The 12841-nt window shown below is 55.3% G+C and overlaps 2 non-coding genes across 2 annotated transcripts; one reads left to right on the forward strand and one right to left on the reverse strand.

Moving 5' to 3' along the window:
• Window positions 1-4446: 4446 nt before the first annotated feature.
• TRNAT-CGU lies at window positions 4447-4520 on the forward strand. Its single transcript has one exon. It is a non-coding gene; the product is annotated as a tRNA-Thr (tRNA).
• Window positions 4521-6619: 2099 nt separating this feature from the next.
• Window positions 6620-6692, reverse strand: TRNAK-UUU. Its single transcript has one exon. It is a non-coding gene; the product is annotated as a tRNA-Lys (tRNA).
• Between the last annotated feature and the right edge of the window lie 6149 nt (window positions 6693-12841).

Here is a 12841-nt window from a genome sequence, read left to right on the forward strand (position 1 = left end):
GACATAATGTTAGGCCACGTCTCCAGTGCAAGGAAACACCCATGGCTGGCCCGTGTCATATTAATCAGGATCCTGCAGCTTGGTCTGGATAAAGTTGCAGTGTATGTGTCTCAGTTCAGGCTGAGTCCCCTGCTCTAGGAGCCCAGAAGGTTGGGAGGGAGTTTATCAAGTGGAAATGGTAAAACCGCAGTGAAGTATTACCTTGGACTCATGGCATTCCTCCATTGGTCTGTCTGCTCTTAACTCCCAAACTTTCTGTAACTCTGTTATCAGTGCCTGTAATTTAAACCATAGGAATAGCCACACTGGGATAGACCATTGGTCCACCTAGCTCTGAATCTTGTCTTCTGACAATAGCCAATGCCAGGTGCCCCAAAAGCCACTCCCCAAGGCACCACTAGGAGTTGAACCCAGGATCTCCTGTTTACAAAACAGGCGCTTTAACCAGTTACACCATGGTGCCTGCTGTTATTTAAAGCCTCCTGTCTGCCCACACCTGACTGTCTGCCAACCCCCACAGGGGCCTGACAAGCTTTGCTCATGTTTGGATTCTGTAAATCAGAGGAGCAGGTGAAGTTTTGCTCCCAAGGTGTGTGTGTGATTCTTTGGACAGGTCTATGCTACAAAATTAGGTCAGTGTAACTACATTACTAGGGGTGTAAAAAATTTACACTCCCCCAAGCAATGCAGTTCTATCAACCCAGCCCCGGTGTAGATAGCGCTGTGTCAACAGGAGCACTTCTCCCATCAACACAGCTTGGGGAGGGGGTTGGTTAGTGAAGACCCAGAGAACAGGTGGCCCATCACTCTTGCATTTGGGGAGGCTGGGCATGAGCTCTGGAAGCTCCCTAAGAGCTAGTCCGCCTCTTGCTCGCTCCTCTCCTCCCCTGAGGCCTTCTTGCCTGCTGCTCGTGCCTCTACCCCTCTGCCCCAAGGTCTGCCCACCACCCACACCTCTCTGCCCCACCCCGAGACCTGCCCTGCCCACCACCCACACCTCTCTGCCCCTCCCCCGAGACCTGCCCTGCCCACCACCCACACCTCTCTGCCCCTCCCCCGAGACCTGCCCTGCCCACCACCCACACCTCTCTGCCCCTCCCCCGAGACCTGCTCTCCCCACCACCCGCACCTCTCTGCCCCTCCCCCGAGACCTGCTCTCCCCACCACCCGCACCTCTCTGCCCCTCCCCCGAGACCTGCTCTCCCCACCACCCGCACCTCTCTGCCCCTCCCCCGAGACCTGCTCTCCCCACCACCCACACCTCTCTGCCCCTCCCCTGAGACCCGCCCTGCCCACCACCCACACCTCTCTGTCCCCTTGTAACAGGTGGGTCCGGGGCTCAACCCTCTGAGGGGAGGAGGGGAGCCACACCGGCCCGCTGGTCTCCCGTGGGCTCTGTCCTGTCCCTTTAAGGCTAGGTAACAGAGACAGAGTCAGTTGGGGCTCAGGCCTTTTGCTGCAAGGCTGAGCTGCAAATAGTACAAGCTGTCTAGGCAAGGCCCAGGCCCTCGGGTGCAGGGGCTGGGCAGCAAACAGTCTAGGCAAGGCCCAGGCCCTCGGGTGCAGGGGCTTAGCTGTAAACAGTACAGGGGCTCAGGCCCTCGGGTGGCAGGCTGAGCTGTAAACAGTACAGGGGCTCAGGCCTCTGGTGGCAGGGCTGAGCAGTAGGGTGAGGGGGATAACTGCCACCCGTGAGTGGGGTGGCAGGGGGGGACACAGGCCCACCCACTCCACTGTGTCCCGGCCCGGGGCCCTAGGCAGCAGTCGTTACCGCTGACGGTCAGTGGGGATCCTGACCGCAACACACTGACATGGGCTCGGTCTGGTCAGCAGCCTGACTGAGGTCGGCTGCCCCCGGGCCACTTCCAACATCCCCCTCTGGTCCTACCTGATCCATGGCGTCTGGTTCCGGGAAGTCCCACTGCATGGGTTGCTCAACCCCCGGGCTGGGGGGTAGATCTGGTAGGTCCTCGGGGAAGTCCGGCCAACTCTGATCCGGGGGTTCCTGAGGGTAACAGCACGGTAGCGGGGAAGTTCCTACGGGCTCCTTGTCGTAGGTGGCGCGGGGAAGCTCCGGCAGGTCTTCCCAGTAGCGAGGTGGGGTGCTCTCCGGCCAGTCCAGGCAGCCGTCCGGGGCTCCAGCGGCTCCTCCGGTAGGAGCTCCCGCAGGCAGGTCTGCTCCCCTTGGTGGCAGGTCCCAGACTGAGCTGGAAGGGCCGGCTTTTATCCTTCCGGGTCGCCGCCTGACCCTTTGAGGGGCGGGCTCACCACTCTGTAGCCCCGCCCCTTCCTGTGTCCGGGGCTCAACCCTCTCCGGGGAGGAGGGGAGCCACACCAGCCCGCTACACCCCTCCTCTGACACCCATCCTGCCTGCCACCCACACCTCTCTGTCCCTCCCCTGCCCAGCCCAGCCCAGCCCACCGCTTGCACCTCTCTTCTTCCCCCCTGAGACCCGCTGTGCCCACCTCTTTCTTCATGCTGCGTTGTTATTCCATGAAACATCAGGGATGGAATAAAAAGTTGAGTTTACTCCAGGGTGAGGAAAGAAAGGAGCCACCAACTCCCTGGCAAAGCTCAGTGCCCCAGAGAAAACCTGCCCCCTGCTATCGCAATCACTGATGTGCTGGGGATATGGCGGGAAAGGGACTGTCTGAATTAAGGCAGGATTAATCAAGGCAGGAAAGGGACAACAATCCTCAGCAACATCATTAACCACAAACATATTCTCATCATACTCCAGCCAGAAGGGAAATGGGCAGGAATTCTTGCTGTTCAGCCATGGACACACGCACAGCAGTGAGTGTGGTGTGGAAGCTGGTCTGGTTAAACAATTGGAAATGATCACTCAGTGAGATCAGAACTAGAGTGTAGTGAGAAAACTGCACAAAGCAAGTAGTTGTGGCTGAGTGATTAAGGTGATAGATTAGAAATCCATTGGTGGCTCCCTGCTCAGGGTTGAGTCCTGTCAACTATGGAGGAACTTGCGGTTCTTTAAATTTAACAATATAGTTTCAGTGGCTGAGCATCCTTGGTGTCAACAGGAGCTAGGTCTTGCCTCACTCTCAGGCTGTGTCTACACAACAGAGTTATGCGGCTTTACTTAAAGCATTTTAATCAAATTGCTGTTGCATATCCACACTATGCGGCTTGTGTCACCAGAGCACATCCACGCTAGCAACTCTTGGATCGCCACAGAGAGCAGTGCACTGTGGGTAGCCATCCCACTGTGCAACTGGCTGCAGGGTGCTTTGGGAAGGGTTTGCAATGTCTCATCGGCTGGTACAGCATCACATCCTACTACATTGACAGCTGCTTTCCACCTGAAGTGTGTGTGATGGGGCAGAGACTGTGTGTGTGTGTGGGGAGAGGGAGTGTGTGTGTTAGAGAAGAGTGAGCGTGTTAGCGCACTGTCTCTAAGTTCAGACAGCTGCTGGAAGCAACCAGTCCTGAGGCAGGGGGAGGGGGACAGCACCGATATCAGCCCCCGCTTCCCTCACTGGCTCAACACAGCACCGCAGTCTCTGTCACACACACACATGCTGCTACCTGCCTGGCTCGGTGTCAGGGGTGCTGGCTCATGGGGGTTTAGAGGGCCATGGCCCCACTATTTTTTACAAGCCGTAAGGATGAACGACAGAAGGGTGGACAGAGTGGAGTCTTGGGGGGAAGAGAGGTTCTGTGGGGGTGGCCTTGGGGGAAGAGTAGGGCGAGGCGTCAGGGAGAAGGGGTGGTGTGGGGTTAGGGCCTGAGGGAGAAGGGGTGGAGTGAGTGTGGGGCCTTAGGGAAGGGGTGTCATGGTGGCACCACAGTTCCGCTGCCAGTGCCCCCCCCCCGCCACTGTAAGGAAGCTTCCGCCACCTGCTCTGTGTTCGCAGGGCGGGAGAGAGCAGCATCCACGGTGGTGATTTGCTCCTGGCTGCCGGAGCAGAGCAGCAGGCTCAGCTGTGAGAACTTCCCGGATCTATGAAAGGGGAGGGGCCCATGGCTCTGTAGCAGGAATGCAGGGCAGGCGAGTTCACAGCAGGCATTGTGGGATACTGGAGGAGGCCAGTTATGGTGATATAATGAACAGCAGCGTCTACACTGACACTCTGTCACTTTAAGTTTGCTGCAAAAAGCACTAGGCCTCTCGTCTAGGTGATTTTATTTTGTCACCAAAGCAGGGCAGTTTTGTCGCCAGACGTGGCATTGCAGTGTGTGCACCAGCCACAAGCTGCCGACTGAGGGAGCATCATGTGTTTTTCACACACCTGAGCAATATAATTCTGCTGAAATAACTTTGTAGTGCAGACCTGGACAAAGATTCACATACACACACAACTTGCAAGGAAAACGTCACCTGCTCCTCTGCTTTGAAGAATCCAAACACAAGCAAAACTTGTCAGGCCCTGGTGGGGATGGTAGGGAGTCAGGTTTGGGCAGACATGACATTGTAATCACAGACAGGCACCATGGCTTAGCTGGCTAAAGCGCCTGTTTCGTAAACAGGAGATCCTGGGTTCAACTCCCAGTAGTGCCTTATTGACTGGCTGTTAGAGCACCTGGTATTGGCTACTGTCAGAGGGCAAAATATGGAGTCAGAGGGACCTTTGGTCTAGCCCAGGGTGTCTGCTTTTATGGTTTAAATAACACTCACAGGCACTGATAACAGAGTTACTGAAAGTTTGGGAGTTAGGAGCTGGTAGATGAGTGTTCTAAGCCCCTTGCAGATGACCCCCTTCCTCAGGGGCAGGTCTGGGCTCTCACACCAAATGGCTCATTGGGGCTACCAGAATCTGTGGGCAGCTCATTTAGTTTCCACCGAGGGTTCAGTCCTGCTTCGTGCACCATGTGTGAGAATGAAAATCCTAAACCGCCCTTTGAAATAACGAATGCAGCAGGACATGATTCTGTCACTGCCCCAAAGCAGACAGACCAATGGAGAACTGCCATTGAGTCCAGGGTAATACTCCACTGCCATTGTACCTTTTTTACTTGCTAAACTCCCTCCCAACCTTGTGGGGTCCAGAGCCCGGTATTGAGCCTGAGCCGAGATGTCTACAGTGCAAATGTACCACCCCACGGCCCTAGCCTGGGAGCCTGCACTGGCACGGGGCAGCCGTGGGTGTTTCATTGCAGTGTGGACATAGCCTAGCATTATGTCTACACTGCCATTAACACTCCCAAGTCACTATTCTCAAACCCTGGGTCAGTTGATTCAGGCTTGTGGAGCTTGTGCTGCAGGGTTATAAAATTACAGTGTAGACACTTGGGCTTGAGCCCAGACTCCAAGACCCCACGAGGGGTGAGGGTCTCCGAGCCTGGGTTCCAGTCTGAGCCCCAGGAGCCCAAATCAGATCATCCAGGCCAGCCGGGCCACAGGGATTTTATCACAGTATAGATGCCCTCTCAGGGTATGTCTACACTGCAATGTAAGCCCAGGGTTAGCAGAAGTCATGTCAGCAGCCCCAACACATAAACATAAACCACGAGGGAAGGACCCCCCCCCCCAATAAGCTGGGCAGTGTCCTTCCCCCTACGGTCCGTAAGTCCAGCAACCAAAAGTCCTTTAACATGAGGCCCCCCCTCTGCACCCCACTCACAGCTGTTGTCCTTAGTCAGTGCAAGCCCAGAGGTGCCTCTGTAGAGTTCACCTGCCAGCCTGGGTGGAAAAGGGGGGAAATAAGGAGGCACCGTACTCACTATGGTGTTTAGGGACTCACTCATCCCTCCACAGCCCCCCTGTCCTAATGTTGGTCTGACACCTACATTTTAGTATTGGGACCCAGGCCCCAGCCCACTTGGCTTTGGAACCCCTGTCCCCTGCCTAGCAAGTGCTATTGAATTGAGGGTGAGTCCCTCCATCGGGGTCTGCCAAGCACAGTTGTGCTGCCTTCGATTCACACAACAAGGAGAACAACCCTTTATTTCTCCTGCCCCTGTAACATGGAGACTGGGAATCCAACACCAGCCACAAGTGATCATTTCGGCAACCCAACCTATTTCCAACATACTGTAAAATCCACATGCAGCCTCATACACGAAACCTTGCAAGAAAATCTTCCTGAGGGGGTCTGAAGCACCTGCTCCTGGAGGGAGCCGTGGGTTGGGATTGAGAAGCAGCGTGAGGAGGGGGGCCTGTGGGTTGGGATTGAGGGGCACTGGGAATAGGAGGGGCCTGTGGGTTGGTATTGAGGGGCACTGGGAATAGGAGGGGGCTGTGGGTTGGGACAGAGGAGAAGGGTGAAGAGGAGCAGGCTCTGGTTGGGATTGAGGAGCAGTGAGCATAGGAGGGACTGAGGGTTGGGTATGAGGGGCACTGGGAAAAGAGGGGACATGGGTTTAGGCTGAAGAGCATCCTCGTTTGGGGATCCAGCAGGACAGGGGAAGGCAGCAGGTGATTGTAATTCCTTAGGGACATTCTGTGTGTGTGTGTGTGTGCGCGCAGGGAAGGAACATGCTCTATGCCCAGAGGCCTTTATTCCTCCAGGCTGCAAGGACAGAGGGGCTGTCAGGAAGTTGCCCCTTCAATCCCCCCCACACAAAGGCCCTTCTGAGGAAAGGCAAAATCCTAGAGAGAAAAAGTAACATGAAAGAGGACTCCAGAAACACAGTTTAAGACCTTCCTGAGTAGTTTATCACCTGACCAGGGACTTGAACCCTGGACCCTCAGATTAAAAGTCTGATGCTCTAGCAACTGAGCTAGCCAGGCTCACAAAGCAAAAGAGCAAGCTGGTGCAGAGGAGAAACTAGTCAAGAAAACAAGAGCGGGAAACAATACGGGAAACCTTCTGCTCTCTCTGGCCTGGTGAGGGGGCTGTGCCGATCAGGTGTCCGCATTAAGTTCGGCATCAATATGGTGATCCCTGGGAAGCTTGGGGTCCCCAGGTTGCCTAAGGAGGGGTCAACCAGCCCAGGTCGGAAACGGAGCAGGTCAAATCTCCCATGCCGATCAGTAGTGGGATCTCACCTGTGAATAGCCCCTGCAGCGTAGCCTGGGCAAGACAGTGAGACACGGTCTCTTTTTAGACACCTCCCCTCCCCCGCAGAGACTGTATGGGGGGATGGGAACTCCCATTGTGGGGATCCTGAACTGGTGGGAGGGAGGCACCATGTACCAGGGATCCCAAAACACAGAACAGGGACACCCACACACCAGGTATCTTGCAGCAAGAGCTGCAGTCTTGATTTACAAACTGCAAGTGATGGGGAAATTACCACCTCCCTTGCGGAGCTTGTTCCACTAGATAATTAGCCTCACGGTTAAAAAATGGTCATTTCCAGTTGGGATTTTCTGACATCGACTGCGAGCCAATGGGGTCTTCTTCAATCTTTGTCTGGTGAATTAAAGAACCCTTTAAATCACATATTCCCCCCCTCTGGGAATTTGTAAAACGTATTTAAACCAGTGATTAAATCGCCTCTTAACCTCCAGTCAATGAAATCAATTGAGCTTCTTCAGTCTCTCGCTGGAGACATTTTCCTTGTTTTTAAAGGCAAAAATCCTGATCTTTCCAACGGGAGCTGCTGCTTCAATGTTCAGTTTGGGGAGGGATTTGGCTGCACTCAGAGATCTGCCCGCGGGTTACAATCTGCGATCCGAAGGGTCCAATGCAAACAGCGTTTAGATGGGACCGTTAGTGCCGCCCCCGTGTGGCCAAAGGTTAGAACTGACCAGCAGAGTTTACAGCTGGAGCCTGGGACGCTCCTGAACAAACTGGGCACGAAGCCTCTCGTGTGGGACCCTCGCTGTGCAGCAGGAGGCGGAGGGAAGCTGATTGTCAGGGCTCAGGGCAGCTCCCTGCCATGCTGAGCCGGTGTCTGTGCTAAGCTCGGCATCAATCAGGTGATTCTGGGAAGTTCGGGGTCCCCCGGCTCCCACAGGAGGGTGAAGCAGGTCACCCCTGGAGCAGGTTAAAGCTGCAGGGTGACAGTGGGGTTGCTGCCCCTGTGAACAGCTGCTGTAGCACCGCCTGGGCAGGACAGGGAGAGCCAGTTATACCCCAACCCCGAGCCTGTATCGGGGGACGGGAGCGCTCACACCCTGGGGACCCACCCACCAGAGATCTACTGGGGGGAGAGTAGCACCCACACACCCAGGATCTTGTAGGGGGGGACAAGGGCATCCACACTCCGGGATCCTCTGCAGAGGGACGGACACCCACACATCCAGGATTCTGTATGGGGGGCAGAGGTACCTGCACACCTGGGCGGGGGAAGGGGGGCACCGAAACATCCGGGATCTTACCTGAGAGGACAGCGGCGCCTGCACCCCGACATGAGACGGGGGCGGGGGGAGCAGGAGCATTTCCCAGTTCCAGGCTGTCCCCGTCTGGCCAAGGCACAGAGCTCACAAGCAGAGTTTAAAGTTCCAGCTGCCAGATCGCAAAACAAGCCGGGCTCCATGGCTGGTGCCTGTGATCCCAGCGCCTGGGGAGGCTGAGGCCGGTGCATCGCTTGAGCTCAGGAGTTGGGGGCTGTGCCAATCGGGTGTCCACACTAAGTTCAGCATCAATATGGTGATCCTGGGGAAGCTTGGGGTCCCCAGGTTGCCTAAGGAGGGGTGAACCGGCCCAGGTCAGAAACGGAGCAGGTCAAATCTCCCGTGCTGATCAGTAGTGGGATCGCACCTGTGAATAGCCCCTGCAGCGCAGCCTGGGCAAGATAGTGAGACATGGTCTCTTTTTAGACACCCCCGCCCCCGCAGAGCCTGGCTGGGGGGATGGGAGCACCCACACGCTGGGGATTCTGACTTGGGGGGAGGGACCCCCCCCTGCCACACAGATCTTGAAAAGGGGAACAGAGACACCCACACACCACAGAGCCTGGATGGGGGTAGGGGAACCACACATGGGAGCTAGTTCATGGGGTGGGGGACACACCCATATGCTCCATTGCACCATTCTTAATGAGAAGAACGGGGGCATCCGCACAACACGGATCCTTAACGGTCGGGGGGACACCCACACACTCCACTGTTAACCCAGAGGGACAGGGGCACCAGACACCCCCAGTAGCATGGAGAACACCCACATCCACCAGATCCCTCATGGGGGATAAGACAGAGGGGATTATAATGGGGCCCAGCGCACCCACGCACCAGGGATTGTTAAGGGTTGAAGGGACAGGGACACCCACACACACTGAGATCACGTCCTTGGAGGAACGCAAACCCTCCACAGAAGGACCTGGTCTGTTCCATGATGGCAGCCCAGCCTGGGTGAGTCAAAGTCTCTTTTTATACAGGCACGCCCCAGAGATCCTGACTAGGGGGAGAGAGACACCCACCCACCAGAGATCCTTAATGGTCTAGGGTACACCCACACACCAGGGATTCTTATGGGTGGGAGGAATGGAGACAGCCAGACACACTGAGATCACTTCCTCCCAGGAGCCTGGGCCAGACAGGGAGACACAGTCCCCTTTACAGATCTGCCAGACAACCTTCCTCCCACTCCCTCCACACAATGTTCTTATCTGGAGGTGAAGCCAGGGAAACCACATGGAGGATTCTTATCTGGGGAACTGGGGGGACCCACTTACCACCAGAGATTCTTAAGGGCAGGAGGAACAAGGACTCCCACCTCTGTATCATGGCGGTGGGTCGCCTGCTGGGATCATCTGGGCATATTTCACCTCGTCAGCTTCCTGCCATTGCCTTGGGGGCCCCTTGTTCGCTGCCTCTGGTACCCAGTTTAGCCTCCTTCCTGAGGGCTGAAACGCTTTGATCTATCTAAGGTCTGTGGGATCAATACGTGTCATGGTGTAATTCTGTGTTATTCGGGGGTCAGACTAGCTGAGCTAATGGCCCCTTCTGCCCTTAAATGCCATGAAAACATTTCCCTGGTTTCTCCTTGCGCCTGTCAGACACCACGGTGAGGGGCCCAATAGAGGATCCTGGACACAGCGCTCTGGCTCTTACTTTACTTGGGGACGTCAGCGCTTTCCCAGCAAAGCTGCTGCTAAAGCGCTGGATTTGGGGAACGGTTCGGCTCCGGTTCAGAGATCTGCCTGCGGGGTGTGAACCTGCCACGAGGAGCGGGAAACGCAACTAGCAACGGGAGGCATTGGCTGAGCTCCAGGCTGCCCCCGTGTGGGAAAAGCTTAGAACTGAGCAGGGGAGTTTAAAGCTGGCACTGGGAGGAACCTGAACACGCAGGGCACGAAGGCTCCTGCGTGTGACGCTTGTTGGGTGGGCAGCTGAGCGTAGCTGATTGCCGGAGTTCAGGGCTGCACCCCGGGGTGCTGAGCAGGTGTCTGTGGTCAGGTTGGCCTCGCTATACTGGTTTCTGGGAAGTTTGGGGCCGCCAGTTCCCCCTAGGGAGAGAGGAGCCCGCCCAGGAAAGGAGGCTTTCAAAACTCTGGTACCAATAGACAGTGGGACTGCCCCTGTGAAGAGCCGCTGCAGCCCCACCAGGGAGAGCCGGTCTCTCTTTATGCAGCCCCCCCCCCCATTCCTCAGGATGAGGGTTGTGCTCAAAGATCTGTGCCCCGTGTTTTCACCTCCATGTGAACCGCACAGTGCAAATAACCCTCAGTGCATAAGCTCAGCTCCAGGCTCCACTTCCACCCGCTCAGAGCACAGAGCTCCCAGTCTGAGCCTGAAGTTGGAAGCGGGAGACCCTGTAACCAGCCGGGCCCTGTGGCTGGTGCCTGTGATCCCAGTTTCTGAGGAGGCTGAGGCTGGCGGATCGCTTGAGCTCAGGAGTTCTGGGCTGCAGGGGGCTGTGCTGATCGGGTGTCCGCACTAAGTTTGGCATCAATATGGTGATCCTGGGGAAGCTTGGGGTCTCCAGGTTGCCTAAGGAGGGGTGAACCAGGTCAGAAACAGAGCAGGTCAAAACTCCTGTGCTGATCAGTAGTGGGATCACACCTGTGAATAGCCCCTGCAGCATAGCCTGGGCAAGGCAGTGAGACACGGTCTCTTTTTATACAAACACCCCCCGCAGAGCCTGCAGAGGGGGATGGGAGCACCCACACGCTGGGGATTCTGTATTGGGGGGAGGGACGCACCCAAGCAACATGAATCTTAAAAAGGGGAACAGTGACACCCACAGATCCCGGATGGGGGCAGGCAGGGGAAACCACACATGGGAGCTAGTTCATGGCGTGGGGGACAGAGACACCCACCAGAGATCCTGGATGGGAGCACCCACACGATGGGGATCTTGAACTGGGAGGAGGGAAGCACCATGTACCAGAGGTTCTGAAGGGGGAACAGGGACACCCACACACCAGGTGTCTTGCAGCAAGAGCTGCGGTCTTGATTTACACAGGGCAGTGATGGGGAATTAACCACATCCCTTGCAGAGCTTGTTCCACTAGATGATTAGCCTCATTGAAGTACCCAAACCTTTTAACAATAAGAAGTGAAATAAAATGGCCACATGATGGCAACAGAACCTAAGAAACGTGTTAGTCTCTAAGGTGTCACACGTACTCCTGTTCTTTTTGAGGATACAGACTAACACGGCTGCTCCTCTGAAACCAAAGAGATGAGAAGCCATGGTCTTGTTCAATGTGCATTGAAGCTGAAAAGGGAGATGTTTCCTCTTTGATTCCTAAGCCCCCAACTCTAATCCACTAAACACCCCTTTCCTCCCACAGCCAGGACTAAAACCCAGGAGTCATAACTGGTGGCCCCCCTTAACCTTCTCTCTGTGAGGAGGAAGAAGAAGCTCTGAGACCCCTGGGCTGTCCCCTTGCCACCCTGCCTGGGCTGCACTTGAAACCCAATGGGGTTTCCTTGGGCAGTTCTGAATCTTGCTCCCAGGAAGGGTGTAATTTTAGGAGCAGGTTCCAAATAGTGCAATTAACCAGCCAGAAGGGGCAGCAGGTATCGGTGTAGGAGCCATTGAAATAATCACAGCAAAGTAGTTCAGGGAAACTGTTATTAAAAAGGTGAGTGAAAGGTGAGAATCTGATGGTGTCAGTGTCACACTAGAGGGCGCTGAGATGGTTTTAAATTTGTCATCCAAACCCAGCCACCACCTAGCACATGGTTTAACCTCTTCTTCTCTTACCATTGCTCCTTATCAGGGAAGGGGAGAGAGCAAACGAGCAATAGAAACAGAGACCTAGTGACCAAACCAACCTTTCTTTGCTCTGCAGTCACTCATCTTGCATCTGCGGCTGTTGAAGCTACAAGGCAGAGGACTAAGTACAACATTTAAACTTATGTTTGACCTCAGAGAATAAAACAAATGTGTCTGTAGAAAGAGGGGAGTCGAGTTCAATCCCCTGTCACCATCAATGTGCAAACCAGGAACCTGTTGGTGTCACTAGGCCTAAGTAAACCAAAGTTGTGAATTTGGGCCTGAGTGAACCCAAGTTCTTCCATGCTGTGAAGTTTAACCAGCCTAAAGGCTTGGCTACACTTACAAATTTGCAGCGCTGCAGCAGGGTGTGAAAACACACCCTCTCCAGTGCTGCAAATTGCGGTGCTGCAAAGCGCCAGTGTGGTCAAAGCCCCAGCGCTGGGAGCGCGGCTCCCAGCCCTGTACGTTATTCCCCACAGGGAGGTGGAGTACGGACAGCGCTGGGAGAGCTCTCTCCCAGCGCTGGCGCTTTGACTACACTTAGCGCTTCAAAGCGCTGCCGCGACAGCGCTGCCACGGCAGCGCTTTGAAGTGTAAGTGTAGCCAAAGCCTAAGATGCTAACAAAACAGCAAGCAAAATGTGTAACTGTCAGCTGTCTCAGCTTGCAGCTGCAGGACAGTTTGAAACAGCAAAAAGCGGCGGGGAGGAGGGGGAGGGGGGAGGAAAATCTGCATGCGTCTGTGCTGTGAAGGCCATAGATAAATATGCAAATGGGAACTTTTCTAACACGCTGAGATGTAATGTTTAAAGTAACTGCTGTTG

This window comes from Mauremys mutica, unplaced genomic scaffold (assembly GCF_020497125.1).
Source record: "Mauremys mutica isolate MM-2020 ecotype Southern unplaced genomic scaffold, ASM2049712v1 000993F_np12_subseq_45498:127178_obj, whole genome shotgun sequence".
Classification (NCBI taxonomy): domain Eukaryota; kingdom Metazoa; phylum Chordata; order Testudines; family Geoemydidae; genus Mauremys; species Mauremys mutica.